Below are 26,928 nucleotides of genomic sequence, written 5' to 3' on the forward strand. Positions count from 1 at the left end.
AGTAGACGGCGCGTACACAGTCCCCACCAACAAAAATTACGCGTCTGAGTTATTTAGGCATTTATTTAGGCACACACATTAGGCATTATCGCAGAGGTCAACCCAGCCGCAGTGCAATGGAACCTTGGGCCTCGATTTGTGGGAACCGCCTTCTTGATCACGGTATCCCCTACGTCAGTTAAGTATTATATTGTATTTAATCGTTAAAGAAATATCCAGCATATAATCAGGATCATCATCATGTATTCAGCATCTCAAGCCATCGCTGGCCCACTACTAGTAAGGGTCTCTCAGAATGAGAAGAATTTAGGCCACAGTCCACCATGCTAGCCAAGTGCGGATTAGCAGAAATGAAACGTTTTACTGAAAAGATAGTGAAACGTGTTCGGTATAAAACTACAAGTGTAAATTAAAAATTTATATCACCCGGGGGTGTTATAAATTTTCAATTGACAAGTGAAAGTTACAGTAACTAGAAAAGAGCTGATAACCGTCAAACAGCAGAACCGATTTTCTTGGATATAGCTAAAAGAACACTCTTGATCAAGTCACCTTTCAAACAAAAAAAAAAACAAATTTAAAATCGGTATAATACTTATAACACCCCTCTTTTTGGGTCGGGGGTTAATAAATAGCCGGCCGACGTCTTAGCCAGTAGACTATCAACGAGGCAATTTATAAATTATACATTCTAAAATTAATCCAATGGAAAATCGAACCGAGAACCTCTTATTTATACAGTTACAACGCTCACCACTCAACCATAGAGATCGCCAAAAAGGTGGTGAGGGTGAGAGAATTCGTGCGGTTATCTAAGCTTTTAGCTTCTAAAAACTTTTGCATTCACCGTGCACATGAAACCCGGAGTGGCGCAGATTTTGTTGGCAACAAAATAACTTTGTTGGAATACCTATCTACATACGGAGCAGATTTTTTGGAATATTATTTACCCTCAAAACCTAAGTAACAATAATAAATAATTAGTCGGCACACATCTGAGATTGGCTCTACATTGTTGCTTCACCGTGTGATATTGAAATATTTTCGTAGATAACCTTCAATCCTCAATATCATCATCATCATCAGCCTGTGGAAGTCCATTGTTAGACATAGGCCTTCCCTAAAGAGCGCCACCAGACCCGGTCCTTCCTCATCCAGCCACTTCCTGCCAGTCGCTTTATATCGTCGATCCATCTTGCTGCAGGGCGTCCCACACTACTTACGCTTGTTTATACGCGGTCTCGACTCAAGGACTTTCCGGCTCCAATGGCCATCGCCTCTACGACAGGAATGGCCTGCCCCCTGCCACTTCAGCTTGCTAATAGGCTATGTTAGTGACCTTGGTTCTCTTGCGAATCTCCTCATTTCGGATCTTATCCCTCAGGGAAACTCCTAATATAGCACTCTCCATAGCTCGCTGAGAAATTTTGAATTTGTGGACAAGGCCTTATGTTAGTCTTTCAACAGCATAGGTGAGGACGAGAAGGACACACTGGTTAAAGACTTTTGCTTTCAGGCACTGAGGAATTAACGATGAGAAGACTTAACTTAATTTCCCAAAAGATTAAAAATACATGTCGAATGAGCATGGTGGCTATCGTTCAGTCAGTCAGTTAATCACTGAGTTGGTGAATCACCCGCGCCGGATACCTACAGTATCACCTTATTCACAAAACCGCGCTCACGTACATGAAAATCATCGAGCCGTAGCTACTGTGGAGATATTCCGAATTGGGACGTGGCGGGGATTCGTTCGAATAGCTTATGAATAATTCAGATATGAAATTACAATTTGTTATTGTTACAGCTTGCGGTCCGATGATGATGCCAGAGATAATATTAAAATGTTACAGATGCGACAAAGCAAGAAAATTATTGCAGTGCGATTGTACCTCAGTTATTTGCCAAATACATACAGAATTCTGTCAATAACAACTACTTGAACTTGCGGATGAGCAGATTTCTAGTGAAAAAATGCTTTTAAATTAAAACGACTGCAAAACGGGAACGTCAGCCGCGCGGCAGTAGCTTCCCATGACATTTAACCATATACACCTACTCGACCACTTTACACCTGCAATGCAAGTATAGATTCGCATTGTGCATCACATCCCGTACCCCGCGCGGTTGTTGCCAGAGCTTTAGATGAAAATATTAGTATAGGTAAAAATGTTTGCAATAGCGGTATTAAATTTATTCTTTTGGTAAATGTCTTTGACTCTTTGATGGCGGATGATTACCGCCCAAGATAATTTATTTGGTTACGAAAACGAGGTATGACGAGCAAATCATATGTTTCATACGCCTATAACAACACAAACTGCTATACATATTTTATAATATTTCTAAATTAAAATTGTTAGCCCCGCCAATCATACCTAACAACAAATAAATAAAATTGAATTGAATAAATCGAATCGAAATCCATACTAATATTATAAATGCGAAAGTGTGTATGTCTGTCTGTCTGCTACCTTTTCACGGCCCAACAGTTAAACCGATTCTAATCTTTGACACAGAGTTAGCTTATATCCCGGGGATGGATATAGGCTCCTTTTTATCCCGGAAAATCAAAAAGTTCCCACGGGATCTTTGAAAACCTAATTCCACGTGGACGAAGTCGCGGGCATCCTCTAGTTTTAGTATAAAAGAAAATAATAGTGATTTACTACTGAGATCAATTATGAAAAAGATGATGATGGCTTTGCAAGCCCTATGCATAAAAATAATAACTTATATTAAATGCATATAAACCAAATGAATAAAACATGGAAACTTCCCAGAAATTAGACCATACATAATCTGGCTTAACAATTTGGCCGAGCACACAGATATATTCAATCCGTCATTTACATTCACTAATTAAAAATGAATAACCCATGAAAAACCGGAAGAGAGGAATTTTGTGCTGAATATTTATATGTCATGTTTGGGGCTTATATCAATTCCTGCGAGAATTTCGCGGGCGAAAAATGAAGTTACTGCACTAATCCAGATTATTATCAGACTTTATATCGACAAAATATACAATATACATATTACATTTTTTAATTTTGTTTCATTAGAATATTATAAATTCAGTTTCGATTTGTATAACTATAAGTAGTTTTTAGTGTTCCGTACCTTAAAAGGAAAAACGGAACCCTTATAGGATCACTTTATTGTCTGTCTAAATTGATTAGACAAACAGCTGTTTGTCTAATCTTAAAATAAATTATAATCCTGCGAAATTGCCAAATATTCATAATAACAAAACTTTATGTATTACGCTTGATTCCATTTCATGTAAAATTCATAGGTACTGACTGAAGAAAGTTCTCCGTTTAACTTCCCCCTTCGTTATTTTAGCAGCTCTGATTTCAGAAACATCATGCACTAAATTAATTTGTATATGAGGATTTTCCATCATTAACTGGAGGCCTAATTGCAACTTTCATTAGTTTTTAGGGTTCCGTATCTCAAAAAGGAAAACGAAACCCTTATAGGATTTATTGTGCAAAATGTTGGAAAAAATACCCGAGTACGGAACCCTCGGTGCGCGAGTCTGACTGGCACTTGGCCGGTTTTATTAAGCATAACAGTTTTTGATTTACCGTGCCAAATGTCGGAAAAAATACCCGAGTACGGAACCCTCGGTGCGCGAGTCTGACTCGCACTTGGCTGGTTTTTTATACTAATGCAGTTGTTATGATTTTGTTATAATAAAACAAGGGTAAATTAAAAATTTATAACACCCCCGACAAGTGAAGGTTACAGTAACTAGAAAAGAGCTGATAACGTTCAAACGGCTGAACCGATTTTCTTGGATTATAGCTAAGAACACTCTCGATCAAGCCACCTTTCAAACAAAAAAAAAACAAAATCAAAATCGGTTCATTCGTTTAGGCGCTACGATGCACAGACAGATACACAGATACACACGTCAAACTTATAACACCCATCTTTTTGGGTCGGGGGTTAAAAATGACAAACTCAAACCAAACCTTCATTGTGCCTATAATATTACCGTAGCCCGCACGGTTGAGAATTGAGATCTGACTCATCCAATTTATTAATACAAGGGATGCAATGTGAGATACTAAAATAAATCAAGACTAAAGCTCAAGACGATAGACGTGACACGGCATAGGTGGAAAGCATTAAAACGGATCTGTGAACTGTGTATTATAAAGGCAGTAAAACGTAGCGTGTTCAAGTGACACGTTAAACATAAAGATAAGGTGGAAGAATATAAGGCGAGGCGCTGTAACGGCCCTTTTGTGTATTCTGCTTGATTTATTCGCCGTAATGCTTTAACAGGGCTCCCTCCGTCACTCACTTCATACAAACGTAGTTCCAATTTCATTTGAATATTAAACAACCAAAGTCCATGAAATTTTGCAGACATATTCTAGAAACTAATATCTATGTCTGCGGTTTTCCAGATATCTGTCAAAATATTCGGTTTCAAAGTTACGCGGTCTTAAAAAGTCACATACAAATCTTTGAGCCCCTGTAATTTTAAAACTACATATTTTTAGAAAAATCTAAAACACCACAGACACAGATATTAGTTTCTAGAATATGTCTGCAAAATTTCATGGACTTTGGTTGCTTAATATTCAAATGAAATTGGAACTACGATTGTATGAAGCGAGTGACGGAGAGAGCCCTGTTAAAAAGTAGGTAGGTGTAAGTTAAACTTTTCACTTTAACCTTAGCTTATATTTTAATAAGCCTCATCTGTAAACTACCTCGCATTAGTAAATCTTATATCACAGTCTCTTATGGATTTTATATAGAAGCAGGCGTTACTTTGCGGGAGTCCATGATATGCAAAGGATCAAAAGCTCCATTTGCTATAATCCGCTACAAAACTTGAAAAAAATGCGGATTATAGCAAATTAAGCTTTTGATCCTCTGTATCTTATGGTTTTTTAAGGCTTAAACTTACTTTACTAAGTATAAGCTGAATAACGTAGTGAATAGCGATGTGTACCTCATGTATGGAACGCATTGTAAGTTATAAGTATAACACTGTGTAGAAATTGTAACAAATTACACTACAAAACTTGTAACACGCATGCAGGAAGGAGTTAAAGGAAGTAATTTGCCCAAAACACAAAATATTGTGTACAGCAGCTGTTGGAGTCCTGTGTTTCCGTGAACACAAAACTTTTATAAGCTTTTAACCGCGCGATTGCCCCCGTTGCCAAGTTTATGCTAAATTTGCTTTCACCCGAAAATTGTGTTCAACTCTTTTAAAAAGTTTGAAATGTGTAATGGCCAAGCCTTTGTGTTATGAATAGAAAATTTTGTGTCAACCCCGGAATTCTTTAAATAATGGATTAAAGTCGGAATTCCATGATGCATAGAAAGACACAAGGTTCCTTCTGAAAGTTAAATAGTAGGGTTATAAAAATCTACGTGGCAAAAGTACAAGGAAGAAAGAAGCGATCCAGAAAAATGTTGAAAGGAAACCAGAAGTATTTTAGGAAATCTTTTAGGATACTAGTACTATACTTACCTACTAGACTACAAAACTTAGGCTACTTTGACTACGAAATTGGACAGAATCCGCGTTATCGGTAAATGAAAAAGAAAAGTTGCTCTTGTGCAACGTGATTGAAGGATAAACCAATAACTTTTGCATTTATAATACTTAATCAAATGTAATAATGAAAAAAACCATTGCGACAATATCAAATTGGGTTACACACAAATCAGGTAGCCAGATAGCTAGGTAGGTACCTATTAAGGTAAAATGAAGATAAGATTGTTCGTCGGAGACAAAGGGAAGTTTGGGCAACAGCCTATATCTGCACATAATAACGAGCGAATAGGGAGGGCATAATCTGTTGGACTAATAAACGCACCTTTCCTTTATAAACAAACTTCGTCCCACATTATCGCAGCGAACTTGGGAAATTATTTAATATTTCACAGGTCGTACGCTTAGGGAGTACAGTTAAGGGCCTTTAGAATGTTTTCAAACTTTTTTATTGTGGTTATCGGCGACTTTTAAGGCTGTTGTACGCCGGAGCAACGACATGCGACAATGCGGCATGCTATTAATGGAAACATTATTTTGCAGCCTTAATATAACTGAATTATGCCTGCGACTTCGTCCGCGTGGACTACACGAATTTCAGACCATTTATTATATTACCTTCTTAGAGGTTGAATTTTCAAAAATCCTTTTTTAGCGGGTGTCTTACGTGCATGCCAAATAGGCCGGATCCATCCAGTAGTTTTAGCTGTGCATTGACAGATTGGTCAGTCAAGCAACTTTACGTTTTATATAATTGTAGGTATTTAGATAATATCCTCTCGACCGATTTTCAGCCAAGGCAGCCATTCTCCGCAGAAATTAGCCATACAAAATCCTTCCATCATCCCGAGTGACACAAGTATAAATTAGAAAAAATCATGCTTTACTTTTTAGTTCGTTTTTAGTACGTTAGGAAAGCAACAATTCATAGTTAGTGCCAAGAAACTTGTATACTTAGTTTGTTTAACAAATATTATCAAAGCTTCGAATATTTTACATCCCGCTGCGAAGGCTGCGAATTGAAAATAGCGGTGCGCCAACATAAATAGAGGTGAGTGGTGACAAGGAAAAGTTAGTGCTTTCTTTATAACTAGGAATCCCCAGTCGATTCTCATTTCGCATTGTTTTATGCAAATTTTTATCGCATAGCGCCCAGGGGAAATTTGTAATAATGTGTTTTACAAGACAAGCATGAACGAGAAGATGTAAAGTACAATACAAATAAAGTGAATGCTATTTATTTACAGCTCAAATCACTCTCTTGCTCTATAACGTAGGCCTTTACCGTCTACTAATAATGATTTTGTTTAATCCCAACGGGCTCTCTAAAAAATTACTCCTCGAAGTCATGGAGAAAAGCAAATAAAATTAGAGTTAACTGACTGACATGTCAACGTACAACTCAAACCAGTGCAAAGAGTTTAAAAACTTGAGACTATGCAAGGTGGTTTTCTCATGACGTAGACCCCCTCTAAGAAAGCAATTTACGAAAAATTCCAACTGAGCGAGATAGTTGTCTAGTTTGTTAGCGTATACTTAAATGCTTATAATAGATGATCAAACGAACTTCTTGAAGTGAAGTTCGATCGTTATTATATGAGTCGCTTCATTCGAAGATATAAACAATGTAAACAATGTAGTCCCCTTAACCTACAGGCAACATCGCACGATTTCAGAGAGTAATTGACATTTACCCTCTTTTTTTTTTTTTTAATCTACCTACACTACGACCCTATCGACGTTATCCATTCTTTTAGAGATTTATCCGAACAATACTTGTAGGGTTAAAAGCATTGGAATAAAATGAAATGTGATTTTATGACGGGAGAGGTGGGTTGTTATTATATCTTCGAATGAAGCGACTCATATAATAACGATCGAACTTCACTTCAAGAAGTTCGTTTGATCATCTATTATATTTCGTCGCTTCATTCTTCAGATATAAACAATGTAGATGTTTAGAGAAATAAGTTTTGTTCGGATAATGTATCTTTTTATTCATGAAACCGAAATATCGACCTCATATTAAGACCGTATATTTGTAACGAAAATATAATCCTTGAAGACTGCAGCAGGACATATTATGTTAATAATAATAATTTATTGTCTCGAAAGAAAGGTAAGACCGGTTGATCTCATCCGGGAGCAGAAGTCTTGACAATATCTGTTATGGCCATCATAACTCCGGTTGGATTGATTGATATATTACTTAATTTGATCTAAGTGCTTGTACCCTATGATTTATGTAGATTACCTATCAATAAGATAGCTAGTTTTTTGGTAATTTTTGAATATTTAACACAGCTAACTTATACATTATAGTATAATTGAACACATGATTGTATACCAGTTGTGGGTCACAAGTTAAAGTATATTTTGGCTTATCAAGTTTAAGTTTGTAAGCTCCTTGTAAAAGTCGTTTTATGCAAACGTCGGAAACAACATTAAAGTTAAGTATAAGCAACAATGCAGAGCGATGACTATTGAGGGAGTCATCATGAATAACCTTTATTGAATTGCTTCGTTAATAAAAGAGAAGAACAGATGTTTCTAAAGCGCTACAACCGTCAATGTTATGTGAAGAGCAAAACTGACCCCATTAGGTACCTATACTGTTTGATATTCGTAGTACTGCCGACTTGCGCAGCCATCATTAGGTGTAATGATTCGAACGGGGTGTGAAAGCCATCCCCTACCCAAAGCTTGTAGAGAGGAAGGTGCTCCCTGAATTGAGATTTGCATGTGGTTCTTGTTTCCAAAGAACGAATAAGTCACATTTGGCATTAACGCGAGAAACAGAGGTCAATATCGGGACAACCAAAACGTCCCTTAATAATCCGATAGTTGTGATCTTATAACCCCCATTCTGTATTGGTGCTAATTAATCTTTCTAGATTCAGCAGGATTAGGTATCTTTCGTGTTCACGTTAGATGCGAACAGCTGCTAAAATATTGTACGCTTCTCACACCACTGCCAAGTGCGTCTTGCAAGAGCGTTTAGATGTGGGAACTAGGATTCTACCTAGACGGTTTAAGTAACTTATTGTGGTAGTATTGTTTACAATCTACACTCAGCAAAATTTTGCAGTTATTATCATGACTGTTGAAGCTTTTTAGTCCCAGGAAAAACTAAAAGTTCTAGGTAATTTATATTGTGTACCACTACAGACGACACACCAATTAATATATTCTGGAACCGTTTCGGGAATATTAATCTTAGGATCGTAATCATTATTTGATATTTTGTTGTAATGCTATCTAGCTTTTCAACAATTTTGTTTAATATAGAAATCAATATCGAACTACTGGTCAAACAGGCCCTAGAACACCTGTTAGATAATAATAATACTGTGCATACTCTCTAATTGTACACCTTTGCAACCCGTGAGCGTATATGTAGATAACTGTTTAATGTAGATACGTTTATCAATAAGAAGCGACAGTTTCATATACTGCGTTTCACATACAACTCCAAGGAAGTTACAGTTTTGATATGGTTTTTATGAACTTTTATCATAATTAACTACGAAAAGATTCACCAATTATGTACTTCTAGAAATTTTTAATGGAATAAATAGCATAGTCCAGTTTAAAATGATGTAAGTAATATTTTATTCTGTAACAACAAACAGAATTGAACGAAGGTAAAAACAAAATTGAGAATTAATTTTAGTAAGTAGGTACTTGTTTATATTAGTCTGAGTAATCTTCCGCTAGACTTACGAAGTCAAGCTTGTAGTTGGAAATTGCCAACCTTAAAAATCCAATGTACAGTATACGACGTACAGATAAGCGTCTGTCAAGCGAGAACAATGTTAACATATTATTTGTTATTTTAAGTTGTAAAATATTGCATCGACTAGACTACTTAATACCTGCGTTCAATTGTTCGATCGCGATCCAATGGTTGGCCATCCCTGCAATATGTCATCTAATCTAAAATTACTGACTTGTGACAATGTACCTTCATGATATTCGTGAAACGCTCTTGATGCTGTGGCTAGTCCGCACGGCATGACAATAAACTGTATGTGTAAAGTCCTAGAATCAGGAATCTGAAAGTTATACCTAATCGTTAGTATTTTTGATCGGATTTCAATGCAAACTAATGAGTAGCTGGTTTTAGGTCAATTGTAGTTAAAAACCGCCTTGGGATTAAATTTAACCACATATATGTATATTTTGTAATTTATTTAATAACTTTTTTAAGCAAAATCGCTTGCTTCCGTTAGGTATAGGAACTAAAAATATTTTGAATAGGTATGTATTGATAATGGGTTGTGATATGACGTGATAATATCACGTTGTTTATATTGTCATCCCCTTATTCTAGAAGGTAATTTTAAATTGCTGCATGCATATTTCGAAACACATGGTACATGAGGGTTGAAAATGCGAGACTGATGTCTCTCGAGTCCACAATGGAATTGTTAAAACCTGTTCTATCCTTCATATGATAACACAACTGTGTTGAAGGTTATGTGAAACCATAAACTAAGGTTGATAATGTGAATTGTATTCCGCCTGCATGACCTTAGTTATTTGCTTTGAAATGCTTGACTCTTCGAAGCATAGGAGTTCTTTGCTTTTGACTGCGATGGGTAAGGCCGAAATGCGGTCACTGGCGGTCTCTTTTTACCCAGTTTTCCTGAGCGACCGTATGAGAGTCCGACGACGATTGAACTATACTGGTGTAGTAATTTAATCAAATCACGATATTTGGTCCCTCGATCTTGTGTAACCTCCCGGTGCGCGTCAAAATACAAATATCTACTACATAAGCCAGAGGAGTTTCCACAAACTGGCTAAGCTCTTATGAATGTTTTCTCCAAAAGTCTAGCGTATAAGATGTGGAAGACCCCAACGCATACAGTAGCTTCGAGTCTAGGGCTCCAGACTCTATCGTTTGCTTTGACGACGACGGAACAACCGCATCATCCACGAGGATTGACTTATGCGGACTGACTTAAGCGGGAAACTTCATAATTATAAAAAACTGACAGGCCAGTTAGTGACTCTCGGTGTTCGACGTCACTCGTAAGTATAAAAAATACGTCGATTGAGCGGACGAATCAGGGGGTAGGTATTTAACACGTTGCGCATTAGTATTGCTACAGAATAATATAACAGTACTGTATTGTCTCGCAGATAGTAGTTTGTAAGTAGTTCCGTGCATATCTTTTCAAGATTAGGTACACGTATTTTCTACATAATTGTCATAAATTATGACTCATAATTAGCTCGCAGCTAATTATGTTATCGCAATTGACTCGCAGTCAATCCCGATTTGTTTATATTTTATTTACTACCCCGCAAATCAAGGCGTGATTGGTTAAAAAGTACACTTTTTTATTAAGAACGTATTTTGTACATCGTTGTCATAAACTATAACTCATAATTAACTCGCAGCTAATTACGTTATCGCAATTGACTCGCAGTCAATCCCGATTTGTTTATAATTTACGTAGGTAGGTACTAGGTACCTACTCGTAAGTAAGATGTGATCGGTTAAGAAGAACACTTTTTATTAAGAACGTATTTTCTACATAATTGTAATAAACTATGACTCATAATTAGCTCAAAGCTAATAATGTTATCACAGTTTCTTAATATTTTAAGTATTACCCCGTAAGTAAGGCGCGATTGATTAAAAAGAACACTTGTGGCACTTAGTAACAAAAACTTCGACTAACCTGTAATATTTTCATCGTTCGATGAATCTAACCACGGTCTTCAATATTTCACCTTATCCTTTTCTTCTAATTTTACCTTTATATTTCTCTAATTTCCTCTTGTCGGTACTACTTTTCGGTATTTTTACTAGGCGCGTGCACTCGTTGCCTCGCACGAAAAAGGAATGGATAACGTCGATAGGGTCGTAGTGTAGGTAGATAAAAAAAAAAAAAGAGGGTAAATGTCAATTACTCTCTGAAATCGTGCGATGTTGCCTGTAGGTTAAGGGGACTACATTGTTTACATTGTTTATATCTGAAGAATGAAGCGACGAAATATAATAATTGAATTAAAAAGCAAAATAACAAAATATATGTACGTCAATTTTCAATGTTCCACACAATATATTCCACATTTAGAAACAAGTGTAAATTACAAATTTATAACACCCCCGACAAGTGAAGGTTACAGTAACTAGAAAAGAGCTGATAACTTTCAAACGGCTGAACCGATTTTCTTAGATTATAGCTAAGAACACTCTCGATGAAGCCACCTTTCAAACAAAAAATCTTAATTAAAATCGGTTTATTAGTTTAGGAGCTACGATGCACAGATACACAGATACACACGTCAAACTTATAACACCCCTCTTTTTGGGTCGGGGGTTAAAAAATGACTTCTCACGCGCCTTTTTAAATTTATGTGTGTTAATGTCATGTCAAAAATGGTCAAAAGTACGATTTTAAAGGTGAACCGTGCTTTTGACATGACAGATAGCCCATAGAGCTAAAATGACGCGTGAGAAGTCCTTTTGTTCGGACTATACTAACTAAGTTTTAAAAGCATAACCCTAAGCGCCCTAAAAGGATTTTTATACCTACGACTACTTTACCCACGTACAATTTCACAACGGGTTCAATATTAACAGGGCTCTATCCGTCACTTGTTTCATACAATCGTAGTTCTTATTTCATTTGAATAATAAGCAACCAAAGTCCATGAAATTTTGCAGACATATTCTAGAAACTAATATCTGTGTCTGTGGTGTATTAGATTTTTCTAAAAATATGTAATTTTAAAATTACAGGGGCTCAAAGATTTATATGTAAATTTTTAAGACCGCGTAACTTTGAAACCGAATATTTTAACAGAAATATGGAAAACACAGACATAGATATTAGTTTCTAGAATATGTCTGCAAAATTTCATGGACTTTGGTTGCTTAATATTCAAATGAAATTGGAACTACGTTTGTATGAAGCGAGTGACGGCGAGAGCCCTCTTAAGTACTTACATAATCTGTGAAATATGAAATTACTTACCGAGGCGTCTGTGATAGGCAACGAAGTTTATTTATGGAAGGTGCTATTATTAGTACAGCGTAATAATATAATCCCTTTATTCTATTAATATCTTAGTCTAGAATTACAATTACTATACAACTTTGATTATAATAACAGAATTGAAATTAGACATAAAATGCGATTTATTCAAACCAAGTATAATTATTATACTTTTATTTCTTCGTCGACGATTTTTTGTTAGCAAGCAATTTCACCCTTAACATCTGGACGCCTGATGCACCCGTTGTCCTAGATCCTTTTTTCCACGCACATGCAAACTGTAGAATCAACTCCCTTCTGGGGAGTTCCGTGTTCCCAACATGGGGTTATTCAAGAGGCGGACCAACAAATTCCTGAAAGGCCGGCGACGCTTTGGCGGTACCTCTGGTACTGCAAATGGTCATGGGTCATGTAATCTGAACCGATTTCTTGGATTATAGCTAAGAACACTCTAGATCAAGCCACCTTTCAAACAAAAAAACTAAATTAAAATCGGTTCATTAGTTTAGGAGCTACGGTGCCACAGACAGATACACAGATACACACGTCAAACTTATAACACCCATCTTTTTGGGTCGGGGGTTAAAAACGTAGCGATTCGAATAAAAACACAAACACCTCAGCAACAAAATTTCAATATGAAATCGAATTGAATAGAAATTGTTGGTATATTTTGTAGATGGCTTTATCCTTTTCCTGACAGTTCTTGCATTTATTACTGAAAGCTCAGTTGAAAAGCTTTTTTATTTCTTTGAGCGACTTTAATTGACATTCCCTGAATACTCCTCCGGATTAACAGTTTAGTGGACGACAGTCGTTTTGTTGCATGGCATTTTGCTGAAATAAACAAGTAATCTGAACTGTTTAAATATCTTCAAGTATCACATTATATGTTCGGACTTCGATTTAGTTATCTGTTCTTTTGTAATGATAAAGTTGTTCGTTTTCTTATTTCGATTGCTTTAAGAGGGGTCTCTCCGTCACTCGCCTCATACAAACGTAGTTCCAATTTCATTTGAATATTAAGCAACCAAACTCGCTTCATACAATCGTAGTTCCAATTTCATTTGAATATTAAGCGACCAAAATCCATGAAATTTTGCAGACATTTTCTAGAAACTAATATCTATGTCTGTGGTTTTCCAGATTTCTGTTAAAATATTCGGTTTCAAAGTTACGCGGTCTTAAAAAGTCACATACAAATCTTTGAGCCCCTGTAATTTTAAAACTTCATATTTTTAGAAAAATCTAAAACACCACAGGCACAGATATTAGTTTCTAGAATATGTTTGCAAAATTTCATTGACTTTGGTTGCTTAATATTCAAATGAAATTGGAACTACGATTGTATGAAGCGAGTGACGGAAAGTATGCACTATGCATTGTATTATAACATATCGGCTTAATAGTTCAGTTACAATGTCTTTTAGATTTTCTTTCAATATTTGTAATAGCATTATCATCATCACCCGTTACCAGCTCACTACTGAGCCCGGATCACAACATAAGTTCACAACATTATAGAGAACCCTCAGGCATTCAGGTTTCCTCACGATAGTTTTCTTCATCGTTAAAGCAAGTGATATTTAAACGCACATCTCCGAAAAGTTCCGTTAAGTAAGTTAAGTTACGTAAGTTAAGTTAAGTTAGTTAAAGGTAAGTACCCGGCATCGAGCCCCCGATCTGCCGAATAGAAGGTGGAGAGTAAAGTTTACCCACAACAAAAATGTATTTATCTTTGGTTCTTTTTAAGGCCCTTTCTAACTGTTTCTCAATAAAATCGTGGGTAGTTTTGTCTCGACGTATTGGGCCGTCATAAAACGCGTTGTTTACGCGCGGCATCTGTTGCTATCGCAGCTATTAGGAGTATCGTACGAAAGACGTTGTACGAAAAATAACAATACGAATACAGAAATCTAACAAGATTATAGCTTTCTTTGGAGAATTCATTTTGGGGTTCCGTACGCGAAGGGTGCTAACGGGGTCCTATTAAGGCCCTAAAGCCTCCGCTGTCCGTCCGTCCGTCCATCTGTCAGTGGGATGTATCTCGTGAACCGTAATAGGTAGAGAGTTACGGAATGTACTTTTCCTATTGCCGCTATAACAACAAATAGTAAAAATTTCAAATGGCCGCTATGAAATTATTACTTGTAGGTACGATGGTACGGAACAGCTCTCAAGTTTAGAAATACAAATATATTATTGTTTTAAAGATTTTTCTCGCAGAAATAGAAAAAGTACAATAGATTTTAGAAAACTACGATATGAAACTTATGCTCCAATAATGTCCCATTCTTTCTTGACTCTTCGAAAGTGGGTGCAATAAAATTCTCTCTTTATCTGGGAAAGAAAGCAAAAGACAATTGTAGGATTCTGGTCAGAAATACAATGATACAAAGTAGCTGGCCCGAAATGTTTATTATCTTGTCTACTGAATTCTTAGCGTCAACGAAGTTCGAGTAGGTGAAGCTAAATAAGGGTACAGCAAAGCGAGTCTCCTAGTGTGGTACAATTATTAACCTGACTCTATTAACTAGTGTGGTACAACTATTAAACTGTACTCGTACGTAGGTAGGCGTCGTCGTCAATCGATCGACGTAATTGGTGTTTTAAAAGCCCGATTACAGCTGTTTAATACAATTATTATGATGATGATAAAATCATTTTATTCCCTCTAGGGCTTCAACAGTTGTTTTCCATGTCTTTGGCTACGTCCCATTCTTTGGCATTCTACGGCAGGCTGCCATTGGAATGCCAGTTTGAGAAGGCAGAACTTGAGCAGTGCTTTGTTTCCTCTTTTCGCAAAATATGCCCGACCCATCGTTAGCTCTCTGAGTTATTTTCTTGTGTTGTGCCGAGAGTTGATGACATGTTTTCCACAAGTCTTCATGACTGATTGTGTTAGGGCAGAAAATGCGGGAGATAGCTCAATTCGTATGCGCTTTTTAAACCATGTTCAAAGCAAAAGAGAACTTATGCTTCAGTATTTAATTTCTTTATTCTACATCTTTTTTATTGCAACACTAGCCGATTCCCGCGACTTCGCCCGCGTGGATTTAGGTTTTTTGATATCCCGTGGGAACTCTTTTATTTTCCGGGATTAAAAGTAGCCTATGTGCTAATCCAGGATATTATCTATCTCCATCAGCCAAATCCGTCCAGTAGTTTTTGCGTGAAAGAGTAACAAACATACACACACACACATACAAACTTTCGCCTTTATAATATTAGTGTGATGTGATAAGGCTTACGCTTGACGACCATCAAGCTAAATAAAAAGCAACGATAAGGTCTAAGTTGGAGAACGCCAGCTATTCACTCTTGCATTGAAGGTATTTAGGTTGCACTTACGTTGCAGAAAACACGGATGCCGGAAAGGCTACAACTTTTATCTGCATTTTACTATATCTCAATATGCTGTTAAGTTTAACAGCCTCTCTCTGTTTTCAGTAAGGAAACCGCTTTAATATCCTAAACATTAGCTACAATACTTACTTGTCTCTACATCTCAACAAGCTTAAGTTTAACTGGCTCACTGTAGGATGAAATTTACGGAGATAGCTTCTAACCAAAGCGCTGCAGATGCCAGTTCCGAAGCAACCTGGCGTAAATAAAAGATATCATTTGTGCTACTTTACGACAAAGGGGTGTTTTAAATGAGCTTTTATATTTGTTTAATACAATCATTATTGTTTATTTAAATGCTATCGAGACATGATACCTTTTTTACTATCCAACTTCGGCAAAGCCAAAAGGAAGGGTTATGATTTTAGCAGTCTATGTAAGTAGGTTTGTATTTATGTAAGTTCTACTGTAGCACCTAAAGTACTCAGCCAATTTTGATGAATGAGGTATAAATCGATTCGTTATTATGGTCTGGGTGACATAGGCTACATTTTATACGAAAAAAATCGACCTGACGGATGTAACATCCACAAAATTGGAGATATTCAAAAAAATTTTTTTTTGCTATTGTACCTATCGAGTGGTGTATTAATTGATAGAGGTAAAGATTCTGAGATCATAAATATAAATATAGTACAAAGATAAAATACACCGAGCGACGGAAAAAAAACTATCGGTCGTAATCTATCGGCAGTTCGCGGGTTTTAGTGCTGTTTAACTTTATCTTTTTTTAACAAGTTAACCTTTGACTGCGCTCTCGCCCGTGGTGGTCAATAATGCATCCTAAGATGGTAGTGAGCTAACCTGGCAAGCAGGTATAGCTGTAAGTAATAACATCAAACCCATACCCCTATCAGTTCCTACGCGGCATCACTTGATGGTATGTCTTTGCCAGTAAAGTGGTAACTAGCCACGACCAAAGCCTCCCACCAGATTAACAAGACACTTTTAATTAAGTGTCATGTTTTCTAGCCTGAATAAAAACTCAGAACCTCAACACCCTTCATAAGACCCACAGCGCTCACTATTACGCCAGGGAGGTCAACGAAAACTTCAATAAAACTATCCTTTACTTTTTTTATACTTTTTTCGGACCTTTAAGCTTAAGTTTAACAGGCGCATTCTATTTGCAGTAAGAAAACTAAGGAGATTGCCTCTTTCACCGACCAAAGTGCTCTAGAAGTCTAGATATCAGTTCCGAAGCAACCCAGGCGTAAATAAAAGATGTTATCATTCGTGCTATTTTACGACAAAGTGGTGTTTTAGTGGGGCTATATACCTACTTGTTTGACACCAACTTTAAAGTAAAATTGAATGTTTTATACTAAACGATCACAACTGTTTAATTTTTTTCCATTCCTTCAGCCTGTATGCGTCCACTGCTGGACATAGGATTATCCAAGAGCACGACACCAAACACGGTCCTCCGTTTTTAAAAACAAATGTATGAGCTTTGCCTATATCTTATGTCTTACAGTGATAATGTAATGTGTGTGATTTCTATAATAGCATACTTAGGATTTTAGTGGCTGGCTATTTTCAAGCTATTTAAAAAAAAGATTACACATAAACTGAAAATGTTCTCCAGAATGTAAGCAGTTAAAAGCTCCGACTACTTAAATTCATTAATTTTAAAACATTTACAACTGCTTCAACACTGCATGTGGTGTGTTGAAATTTTATGCTCACCGAGCCGTACAAATACGGGTAGCTGTTAATGCTTTCGAATACATTTGAACAATTATTTTATCAATTTAAGCATATATTTTTTGTATGAAAATTAATATTTTTGATAATGGACTGGGAATCCTGTTAGGCGCGTTTTATACAAAAGTACAGTAACTGACGTGGCGTAAAAACATTCTCCACATAAGATATGGCAGGCCTTAGGAAGACCTTTCAGGGGTGCAAGTTTTGCTTCACCGTTGGATCAAGTAAATTTTAATTGCTTCTAAAAAATGCGTAAAGCTCCGAAAAGTTAGAAATGCGTGCCTAGGACCCAACCCTGGACCCTTCGAATAGAAGGCCAACGTGCTAAGCATAACCACCGCTTTGAAAAATTAGGGCTATTCAGTTAGCTAGAAATAAACTTAATAACATACCTATTAGTTAAGTTCCCATAGCGTTGCCAAATAACTACTTTTCCGTAGAGTGGGGAATGATAAGATCTTTTATTTACGTCTCTCGGTGCCGAGTTAGGACTCGTTATCTGGAACACTTTGGCTAGCAAACGCGCGGGCTATTTCAGTGGTCTTCTAGCTATTTATGTGGCTAACATATTAAGTGAAGCTTTCCCATGTTTTACTTGCTAGTACTTGTATGGACTAGACTCTAAGCGATTAAGTCAACATGGCGAAAAATGTATGAGATTCTGATGGAACAACCACACTAACATTTTTGTGTTTTTGTCGGGTTTTTTTTTCAATCACGGTGTAACGGATAACAGAAGTACTTTGTTAGGATTATTTTCGAAAAACTTTTCTTCGAAAGAAGTTGCTGCTAAATTAAAAAACAATAAATGATCATCAAAGTGTCTTCGAGATGATCACCGGATAGCTTGTTAAAAACGTACCTGAGCAGCTAAAAACTTCTCAAATACTCGTCTGAAAAAGTTCAACAAACAATACAAGCTGTCTACAGTATGGCTAGTATAAGATTTCACAGTTTTTAAAATACTAAACTCGAAAACGAGTTTTTTCATACATCTACAGCCAGCGACACAGGCGGAAACATTACGAACTAAAGTTGATCGAGCAAATGCGAGTATATCTTTTATTTTACCATACCAAATACCACATTAATACGTCACCATCGAGAATGGCAGCCGTTTTCGTCGACACGAATACCAATACCACATCAATACCAGCAAATCCGAACCACGAGTTCATCGTTTGACACCAATTTGACACGCTAAAACTAGTAAATGACGTCATTTTCGCGTAAGTTTACGAGTCGGTGGTCGAATTGTAACTCACCAAAAAATACTCAGTGAGAGAAGCTTGAGAGCAGTGATAAATAAACAAAATGATGAAATTTTATAAGTCCCTGGGCCTTAATTTGCCCACGGGAGGCGAGGAGAATGATCAAGCAGACTGTGAAAGCTAACCGTCGTGGTTGTGTAACTAAATTTGACTCAGCGGCGTTATTTGTGATGTACATAGTGCATCCGTCAAAGAAAAGTTCTAACATAGCCCAAACCACCAGCAAGTTGAAGTGGCAATGAACAATCCATGCCTGTCGTATTGGGCGGAGATTGGGTACAAGCACAGCGTACCTCAGGAACCTACCTAAGTGTAGTGTGGGATACCGTGTCATTGACTGGCGATATTACAGAGTAACGTTAAGTGACTGGATGAGGGCACAGGAAGCCTCAAGGCTGGGTGTGGTGAACCTCTTTGAAAAACCCTACATTTAGAAGTACCTACCTACCTAGACGACAGACGTCCGTAGACTGAAATGATAAAAGTGCATCTCGAACGATCCATTTTGTGCAGCGATAGCCATCGGCTCGCAGAATGCATTTAATAATGCTAAATGATAAATGCTAATGGTAGAATAATTGTAATGTTAGAAGATCGACCACAAAGAGTACCTACCATATCACCCTCACCATTGAGGCTAAGTTAAGAAAGTCTATGCACAATAGGTAGGTACGCTACCTACCTATATCTACATAATATTATTCTAAGCCTTATAGTAGGTACATAATACGTGTGACTCCAAGTATAAGCAGGTAGGTGTTACTCTGTTTTTTCAATTCCTGAGTGATAGATTCATTAGTACTTGTCTCTTTATCAGAATATTTAGTTCTATTCTATTTAAATTTCTTCATTGCAGTTGTTTTTACCATCATTTACTTACCTGGAACATTTTGCCATGATTGGATTCACTTATAGAAAGTAGGTACTACCTATCATAAAATTAATCTATTAAAATTCCACCAGAATAGTTACCTAGGTAGGTACTTGTGCAAAGCCATAGTGAGTTGGCTTGTTGCACAGCTGGGTAGTTGTTTAAAAGTATTCACCTAGGTAGGTACCTAAACACTCAGTACATGTTCTTCAAACTTATTACCTCACAGAGGTGAAGTAGGTAGGTATACTTATACAATTGCAAACAGTACCTATAACACCTACCATTCCTTGCATTCATTGATGATGTGCCACGCCAGCTTGCATCCACTCAGACAAGCAAGTACCTACCTACCTAACATGGCATAAGCGTAGCATAAGTTAGTGAAATGTTGTGTTAAATGAACCTCCCTATGTAATTTTATGTAGCTTATATTAAATATTTTCTGAATCAATTTTTTTTTTCAGGTTGCAGATCACCAGTATTATTACCAGATTATGATGCCTGCCTCCCTGATCCCAAGTACCTACCTAACTCAATTCAAGACTAACCCGAGGTCATCAATCTTGTAGAATACCTATACATATATTAAGAACTGTTTATGTAGGTGCTTAAATACATCTTATGTAATTTAATTATACAGGTGTATGGTACCTACTTATTTATGCACCTATTGGTGCCTAATACCTAGGTATCTAAAAGTATCTAGGTATTAATATTATTTCAGGTGTGAGGTATAGATCTTTAAGTAATAGTCATTAAATCTTTATTGTTTTAATTTGTTTTATTTCATTTTAAAAATAAAAGTTCTTAAGGTTTAGATAAGTAACCATTTGCATAGTTAAAAGGTATCCTGGAATTTGCCTGCCTGGATAGCCTGAAATCTATGTTCAAAACTAAATTAAAGCGACAGGTTTTAATGCTATTCCTTTTGTAATGCTCCCTGCACTACGGAAAAGGACAGCACTAGATTTAGAACCTGTCATTCTAGTTTAAAGATTGCGTCTCACCCCAAGTCCCAACTGCTTGTGAAAGTCTCATCAAAATTGGTTCTGTCAATTCAAAGATTAGCACACCAAATTGATTACTTATAGCTTAACGATTACTACAGTAACATACAGACTTAAATTTTGTTTATTTGTATGGCTCAATATTTTGAAACATGCCGCCTCGATAGGACGTAAGTGGGGGTGGGATGGGCAAGAGGGAGAGGAGGGTAAGTCAATCCCTCTCCTTCCCAGATGGATTATTTTATTGAATTTTTTAATTTTGATAAAATTGATATTGGTAAAACTTTTACCCTCGATAGGGTGAGGAGAAAAGGGGAAGGTCATTCAAGAAGTGGTTATAAAAAAATAACAATGAAGACTGGCATACCTGCCACAGCTCTCTAACCTAACCAATAACTCATTCAGTATATCAAATCTTTGAAATGAGCAACCGTCGAGTTTCTTGCTGGTTCTAGCTATAAAAAACAATTTATTTAATTTTAAATTTTTATATTATTACAAAATTATACAGGAGTGTTACTGCACTGACAGCTTATGGGAGCTTATTCTGTAGAATGTAGTCTTAATGCAGGAACACCACAATGCAATCTTCTAGCAAAGTGGATTAGGCACTAATCCACAGGCTTTCAAGCTCAGGTTTCACTGAAAAAGGAATTATTGATCTTTAATTTTCTAAACTGCTAATTAGACAATTAGGTAATATTCTTCTTATTTTACTATTTATCTACTAAGATAGATAGTAGTCTTAGTGTTATTTATAATATTTAATAACTACATGATGCCCTTATAAGTTTTAAAAATCCAGTGCTAACTCTTTGATTTCCAGGATACCTAGTCTGATGTAGTCCAGTATGACACCAAAATAAATACTCCATACCAAATAAATGATAATAATGACAACTTAATTTGCACGGATTTATCCAATAGGAACTGTTTTATTTTCTGTAATAAAACATCAGCAATGTCCATCTCCGCGAAGAAGATCCGCCATACAAGAACTTTGTACCTTTCGTCAAAATTGGTTGAACAGGTGGGCTGTAAAAAGCTAGCAGACAGACAAACAGATACACTTTATTCTGACATACAGCTTAAACTCAATGTCCTGATTCTGCATATTTGTAAGTTACTAAGCATAAATATTTAAAAATTTATAACAGCCCTGACAAGTAAAGGTTACAAGTAACTAGAAAAGAGCTAATAAGTTTCAATTGGCTGAATATAACTAGTTATTTAAGTAGGTACAAAATAATAATGAAGTTATGATTTCACTATAGGTGGCTAGATACTCTTGAAACCTGACCACTTGCTTGCCTAATTCAAATCAAGGTATGTAGATAGTTATATCTCTAGTCTTTTCTAGTTACTGTAACCTTTACTTGTCGGGGGTGTTATAAATTTTTAATTTGCACTTGTGATTTCTCTATAGGTTGGGTCACTACTCACTTCCCTTATCCAAAACAAGAGATTGGTATGTAGATAGTTATATGTACCTATTAAGTACATACTAATCTAGTTACTAAGTGCTATTATTCTAAAAAAAACCTATGTAGACGTGATATCAAGAGAGTAAACGTACATATAAAGCTGACATACGATATTATTACTCATTGCATTTTATTTAAATAGTACCTACACACCTAAATACAATATATATTATAATCACTAGTTCTTGAATACCTTTAAATAAACTTCTGTATATTAAAATCCTTTCATTCAGTTTGCTTTTATTTATTTTCACTTTAACAGACAACAGAACGGTAACTTTTTTTAATCTGACGAAAATTTGGCTTTGGATACCAGTGTTTTAGTGATTTCAGAGTGAATATAGATGAATTACCATAGACAAACATACCATAGAGTGTGGCGGTGGGTGTCGCTTGACTGTCACTGTCACGCTGTTAATCATCTGTCAATAGCGTCAAAAAACGAAATAATATATGCCAAATTAGACAAAATGGCAGCGTATATCTGTCCCACTTTTTTGTGAATGTGTAAGTGAGACAAAAGTTGGACCTACGTTTCCACATGTTAGTATCGTCGTTCTGTCGAAAACTGTCCGTTTGGACTAGCTCGTACTATGAAATAATACGTTAACCTTGGCAGTCGGGAGTAGTCGATACTATTAACCATGTATGCGGTGTTCAATGTTGTACTAACGGTACAGTATGGCTAGTATAAGATTTCACAGTTTTTAAAATACTAAACTCGAAAACGAGTTTTTTCATACATCTACAGCCAGCGACACAGGCGGAAACATTACGAACTAAAGTTGATCGAGCAAATGCGAGTATATCTTTTATTTTACCATACCAAATACCACATTAATACGTCACCATCGAGAATGGCAGCCGTTTTCGTCGACACGAATACCAATACCACATCAATACCAGCAAATCCGAACCACGAGTTCATCGTTTGACACCAATTTGACACGCTAAAACTAGTAAATGACGTCATTTTCGCGTAAGTTTACGAGTCGGTGGTCGAATTGTAACTCACCAAAAAATACTCAGTGAGAGAAGCTTGAGAGCAGTGATAAATAAACAAAATGATGAAATTTTATAAGTCCCTGGGCCTTAATTTGCCCACGGGAGGCGAGGAGAATGATCAAGCAGACTGTGAAAGCTAACCGTCGTGGTTGTGTAACTAAATTTGACTCAGCGGCGTTATTTGTGATGTACATAGTGCATCCGTCAAAGAAAAGTTCTAACATAGCCCAAACCACCAGCAAGTTGAAGTGGCAATGAACAATCCATGCCTGTCGTATTGGGCGGAGATTGGGTACAAGCACAGCGTACCTCAGGAACCTACCTAAGTGTAGTGTGGGATACCGTGTCATTGACTGGCGATATTACAGAGTAACGTTAAGTGACTGGATGAGGGCACAGGAAGCCTCAAGGCTGGGTGTGGTGAACCTCTTTGAAAAACCCTACATTTAGAAGTACCTACCTACCTAGACGACAGACGTCCGTAGACTGAAATGATAAAAGTGCATCTCGAACGATCCATTTTGTGCAGCGATAGCCATCGGCTCGCAGAATGCATTTAATAATGCTAAATGATAAATGCTAATGGTAGAATAATTGTAATGTTAGAAGATCGACCACAAAGAGTACCTACCATATCACCCTCACCATTGAGGCTAAGTTAAGAAAGTCTATGCACAATAGGTAGGTACGCTACCTACCTATATCTACATAATATTATTCTAAGCCTTATAGTAGGTACATAATACGTGTGACTCCAAGTATAAGCAGGTAGGTGTTACTCTGTTTTTTCAATTCCTGAGTGATAGATTCATTAGTACTTGTCTCTTTATCAGAATATTTAGTTCTATTCTATTTAAATTTCTTCATTGCAGTTGTTTTTACCATCATTTACTTACCTGGAACATTTTGCCATGATTGGATTCACTTATAGAAAGTAGGTACTACCTATCATAAAATTAATCTATTAAAATTCCACCAGAATAGTTACCTAGGTAGGTACTTGTGCAAAGCCATAGTGAGTTGGCTTGTTGCACAGCTGGGTAGTTGTTTAAAAGTATTCACCTAGGTAGGTACCTAAACACTCAGTACATGTTCTTCAAACTTATTACCTCACAGAGGTGAAGTAGGTAGGTATACTTATACAATTGCAAACAGTACCTATAACACCTACCATTCCTTGCATTCATTGATGATGTGCCACGCCAGCTTGCATCCACTCAGACAAGCAAGTACCTACCTACCTAACATGGCATAAGCGTAGCATAAGTTAGTGAAATGTTGTGTTAAATGAACCTCCCTATGTAATTTTATGTAGCTTATATTAAATATTTTCTGAATCAATTTTTTTTTTCAGGTTGCAGATCACCAGTATTATTACCAGATTATGATGCCTGCCTCCCTGATCCCAAGTACCTACCTAACTCAATTCAAGACTAACCCGAGGTCATCAATCTTGTAGAATACCTATACATATATTAAGAACTGTTTATGTAGGTGCTTAAATACATCTTATGTAATTTAATTATACAGGTGTATGGTACCTACTTATTTATGCACCTATTGGTGCCTAATACCTAGGTATCTAAAAGTATCTAGGTATTAATATTATTTCAGGTGTGAGGTATAGATCTTTAAGTAATAGTCATTAAATCTTTATTGTTTTAATTTGTTTTATTTCATTTTAAAAATAAAAGTTCTTAAGGTTTAGATAAGTAACCATTTGCATAGTTAAAAGGTATCCTGGAATTTGCCTGCCTGGATAGCCTGAAATCTATGTTCAAAACTAAATTAAAGCGACAGGTTTTAATGCTATTCCTTTTGTAATGCTCCCTGCACTACGGAAAAGGACAGCACTAGATTTAGAACCTGTCATTCTAGTTTAAAGATTGCGTCTCACCCCAAGTCCCAACTGCTTGTGAAAGTCTCATCAAAATTGGTTCTGTCAATTCAAAGATTAGCACACCAAATTGATTACTTATAGCTTAACGATTACTACAGTAACATACAGACTTAAATTTTGTTTATTTGTATGGCTCAATATTTTGAAACATGCCGCCTCGATAGGACGTAAGTGGGGGTGGGATGGGCAAGAGGGAGAGGAGGGTAAGTCAATCCCTCTCCTTCCCAGATGGATTATTTTATTGAATTTTTTAATTTTGATAAAATTGATATTGGTAAAACTTTTACCCTCGATAGGGTGAGGAGAAAAGGGGAAGGTCATTCAAGAAGTGGTTATAAAAAAATAACAATGAAGACTGGCATACCTGCCACAGCTCTCTAACCTAACCAATAACTCATTCAGTATATCAAATCTTTGAAATGAGCAACCGTCGAGTTTCTTGCTGGTTCTAGCTATAAAAAACAATTTATTTAATTTTAAATTTTTATATTATTACAAAATTATACAGGAGTGTTACTGCACTGACAGCTTATGGGAGCTTATTCTGTAGAATGTAGTCTTAATGCAGGAACACCACAATGCAATCTTCTAGCAAAGTGGATTAGGCACTAATCCACAGGCTTTCAAGCTCAGGTTTCACTGAAAAAGGAATTATTGATCTTTAATTTTCTAAACTGCTAATTAGACAATTAGGTAATATTCTTCTTATTTTACTATTTATCTACTAAGATAGATAGTAGTCTTAGTGTTATTTATAATATTTAATAACTACATGATGCCCTTATAAGTTTTAAAAATCCAGTGCTAACTCTTTGATTTCCAGGATACCTAGTCTGATGTAGTCCAGTATGACACCAAAATAAATACTCCATACCAAATAAATGATAATAATGACAACTTAATTTGCACGGATTTATCCAATAGGAACTGTTTTATTTTCTGTAATAAAACATCAGCAATGTCCATCTCCGCGAAGAAGATCCGCCATACAAGAACTTTGTACCTTTCGTCAAAATTGGTTGAACAGGTGGGCTGTAAAAAGCTAGCAGACAGACAAACAGATACACTTTATTCTGACATACAGCTTAAACTCAATGTCCTGATTCTGCATATTTGTAAGTTACTAAGCATAAATATTTAAAAATTTATAACAGCCCTGACAAGTAAAGGTTACAAGTAACTAGAAAAGAGCTAATAAGTTTCAATTGGCTGAATATAACTAGTTATTTAAGTAGGTACAAAATAATAATGAAGTTATGATTTCACTATAGGTGGCTAGATACTCTTGAAACCTGACCACTTGCTTGCCTAATTCAAATCAAGGTATGTAGATAGTTATATCTCTAGTCTTTTCTAGTTACTGTAACCTTTACTTGTCGGGGGTGTTATAAATTTTTAATTTGCACTTGTGATTTCTCTATAGGTTGGGTCACTACTCACTTCCCTTATCCAAAACAAGAGATTGGTATGTAGATAGTTATATGTACCTATTAAGTACATACTAATCTAGTTACTAAGTGCTATTATTCTAAAAAAAACCTATGTAGACGTGATATCAAGAGAGTAAACGTACATATAAAGCTGACATACGATATTATTACTCATTGCATTTTATTTAAATAGTACCTACACACCTAAATACAATATATATTATAATCACTAGTTCTTGAATACCTTTAAATAAACTTCTGTATATTAAAATCCTTTCATTCAGTTTGCTTTTATT

The 26,928-nt window shown here is 36.2% G+C and overlaps 2 long non-coding RNA genes and 1 pseudogene across 3 annotated transcripts; all 3 read right to left on the reverse strand.

The window, feature by feature from the left end:
* Positions 1–186, reverse strand: LOC123869968 (annotated as a pseudogene).
* A 4,589-nt stretch (positions 187–4,775) lies between these two features.
* Positions 4,776–21,597, reverse strand: LOC123869603. Its single transcript, XR_006796927.1, has 3 exons — positions 21,586–21,597; positions 20,210–20,213; positions 4,776–4,838 (listed from the first exon to the last, which is right to left on the reverse strand). It is a non-coding gene; the product is annotated as an uncharacterized LOC123869603 (long non-coding RNA).
* A 3,719-nt stretch (positions 21,598–25,316) lies between these two features.
* LOC123869331 lies at positions 25,317–26,928 on the reverse strand. Of its 2 annotated transcripts, none has more exons than XR_006796867.1 (2): positions 26,877–26,928; positions 25,317–25,841 (listed from the first exon to the last, which is right to left on the reverse strand). It is a non-coding gene; the product is annotated as an uncharacterized LOC123869331 (long non-coding RNA). The 2 variants fall into 2 exon arrangements; XR_006796866.1 differs by lacking the exon at positions 26,877–26,928 and adding an exon at positions 26,643–26,769.

Source organism: Maniola jurtina, chromosome 11 (genome assembly GCF_905333055.1).
Source record: "Maniola jurtina chromosome 11, ilManJurt1.1, whole genome shotgun sequence".
Classification (NCBI taxonomy): domain Eukaryota; kingdom Metazoa; phylum Arthropoda; class Insecta; order Lepidoptera; family Nymphalidae; genus Maniola; species Maniola jurtina.